The 3,167-nt window shown below is 63.3% G+C and overlaps 1 pseudogene; it reads right to left on the bottom strand.

The window, feature by feature from the left end:
• The window catches only part of ACA1_294590, a 4,892-nt pseudogene extending 2,230 nt beyond the window's left edge, over window positions 1-2,662 (bottom strand).
• Between the last annotated feature and the right edge of the window lie 505 nt (window positions 2,663-3,167).

Here is a 3,167-nt window from a genome sequence, read left to right as displayed (position 1 = left end):
GCAGACAACGCCCAGCAGGAGCACTTCCTTGGCCTGCACGCTCGCCACCGCCGCCTCCACGATCGCGGCCTTGAGGGCCGCGTTGTTGGAGGTCAGGTGGGCCTCGAGAATGTGGCACGGATCTGGAGCAGCGTGCGCCAGGTTGTGGTCGATGCCCGCTGGTGACACGCACACACACGCACGCACACACACACACACACACACACGCACCCACACCATCACACACAGGATCAGTAGTGTCTCTACACCTCGATCGCCACCTTACATGCACAATAAAAAGGAATGATGAATAATAAAAATAAACAAAAGAAGGTGGTACCGGCGTGGTCGGGGATGGGAGGCGAAGAGGGAGGCGATGAAGGCGGCGACGTGCTCGGGAGGGACGAGAGGCACCAGCGCCCGGGCCGCCATCTCGCGCACCTTGAAGTTGGAGTTGGCGCTGCACTTGGCGCGACCAGTGGGATGAAGGCCTCGGGCGAAAGCTGAGGCCGGCTGCCCTCGCCGGGCTTCACCTTCTTGTTGGCCTTGTTGGTCTGAAGAGCGCCTTGAGCACGTTCAGCGCGTGGACCTGATGGGCCTGCTCGCCGATGACCGACTCCACGCCCTCCGATTTCGCCTGCACGACACACACCACCGCACACGACACACATGAGACACACACACACACGCCACGTCAGCAAGCGCTATGAAGGAGTCGGGCCGGAAATGGTGAGGTGGCGGTGGTGGTGCGCACGTCTTGGGTATCGAGCTGTCGGGTGTCGCCGCCGGAGGCGATGCGGAGCAGGGCCTGCATGGCCTGGGCGATGAGGGCCTTCACGCCGCCCCGCCGGCGGCCGAGAACGATCGTCTCGGCCCGCAGGATGGCGCAGAAGCAGTAGGGCAGACCCGCGCTGCGCCTCGTGATCGACTTGAAGTCGTCGTTCTCAATCACCTTCAACAAGTGCTGCACAACCACAACACAACGCCACACACAACGTAATGCTATTAGCGTGTGGTGTGTGTGTGTGTGTGTGTGCGTGCGCGTGTGTGTTGTGTGCGCGTGCGGTGGAGAAGAGGTACTTGAATCCAGGTGCCGGGGAGGGAGTAGAGCCCGGGGTGGGCGCAGGACAGGAGGTTCTCGGAGAGGGGCTGGAAGCCCCCAGGTACGACTTCTCCAGGGCGCCCCTGTGGCGCGAGGACAGCATGATATGCATGCACAGGTCGCCGGCCTCCTTGATGCCCTTCTCGGCCATCACCCACCTGCACCACCACCACCACCACCTCGTGAGTGTTTTTCATTTTTTCGATCGAAAGACGACCAATTATGGGATGTTAAGGCGGCGCCCAATGGGGCGGCGAGGAGGGTTGTTACCTCTTTTCTGATTGGGCGAGGGCACGGGCACGGCGTTGACGAGGGAGCCGAGCAGGAGGCCCACCTCCTTGATGGAGAGCCATGCGCAGACCGCCAGGTACTGACCCTGCGGCGTCCCGGTATTCGATGTCGCTCTCGCCCTCAATCACGCCACTCACCTCATACTCCTGGGCGCACGACACACGACGCACGACACACGACGCACGACACACGACACACGACGCACGACACACGTCACACACGACGCGACACGCGTCAGATATGGCGGTGCGCTGGTGTGGAGGTGCGAGCGGTGAGTTCGGACCTCGGGGATGGTCTGGGCGGAGGTGAGGCCCTCGGGGGCTGATGCTCGCGGACACGTGATGGGCATGCGCTGCGCACCAGGTGGTCCACCGACGCGCACGCGATGTGGCGCTCCAGCTGACTGATCGTTTCGCTGAAGAAGAACTGCGACTGCGATGTGTACACACGCCTGGCTCAGTGAGCGCCACCTTAAACCGCTCAATAATAATAATAATAATTGAAATGACACCAAATAATCAATAAATAAATAATTCTGTGGCGTACATTCGTTCGTGCGGGTTGAAGGAGGGCGAGTGGGCCAGATGCGGCGTGACGGACTCCTCGCCTCACCTGGATGTGTACCGGCCCAGGGGCAGCACATACTAGTTGGTGAGGATGAGCCTGAACACCAGACAGCCCGGTATCCGTCTCCCGGGTCTGCACACGCGGCACGGCACGGCACGGCACGACACGACACGCGCCACACGGTGAGTGACTGCAGCTGACCATTGGAAAGGAATGTGCGTGGTGGAATGTAAGGCGTACGCGGGGCGGCGAGTTCATCATCCAGAGCGCCCAGCGCATGAGCGAGGCCACTTGGCCGGGTCGTCGGAGAAGCCGGGCAGGGGCGAGGGGAAGGCGGCGAGCACCGTGGAGGCGCTGTGGCGCAGCGGAGTCGATGTCGTCCCACAGGGTCAGCACCAGCGCCGCCGTACTCACGGGCGCGTAGGCATCCCACGACGACAGCTTGCCGTAGAGTCGCCCTCCTTGTCTGCTCATCACACGCACACACCGCATAATCGCACGCGCGTCCGCTTCGCACGCATCTGCGTTGCACCGTCCGCCCGCGAGTGAGCACAGAGCCACATCATCAAGACAGCACTCGCGAAGACACGACCAACGACACGACACACGACACACGACACACGTACGGCGTTCGGGGGGGGCTGAGCCGGTGGTGGTGGTGGTGGTGGTGGTGGTGGTGGTGGTGGTGGACGCGATCGTCGAAGGAGTCGTGGTGGCGGCCATTGCCCGGCGCATTGGAGAAGCTGGTCCGTCGCAGGGTGGCGCCGGCCTGGGCCGCAGCCGTCGCCCCGGCGCTGCCGCCGCGCTATGATCCGTGCGGACCCGACGACGCGCCTCCGGTGGGTGGGATGTGGTGGCGACCAATGTGGGAGGTGGCGTCGACGACGAGCTGCAGTTGTTGTATGCGGCCGAGACGGTGAAGCTGCCGCGCCCCATGTCACGTTGAGGACGTTGAGGGCGTTCTTATCGGTCGGCCAAGAGCGACGAGTTGGCGGCCGTCGATCTCCTTCTGCTGCATGCCCTCTTTCATCGCCGCGCCGCGGTGACCGCACCAATGTCCATCTGTGCACCGATGAAAACAGTTCAGCTCAGCTCAGTGGTTCGAGCGTCGCCGTCTGCGGTGTGGAGCGTTACCCGAATGGCCGCGAACTCGACCTGCGAGGGCGCAAAGTGGCGCGCGCCGGCGGCTCGCAGACGATCGAGCCGGCCCACGCCCGAGGCTGCAGGC

Source organism: Acanthamoeba castellanii (assembly GCF_000313135.1).
Source record: "Acanthamoeba castellanii str. Neff unplaced genomic scaffold scf7180000084777, whole genome shotgun sequence".
In the NCBI taxonomy this organism is placed as follows: domain Eukaryota; phylum Discosea; order Longamoebia; family Acanthamoebidae; genus Acanthamoeba; species Acanthamoeba castellanii.
This window is presented reverse-complemented; position numbering and strand designations above follow the sequence as displayed.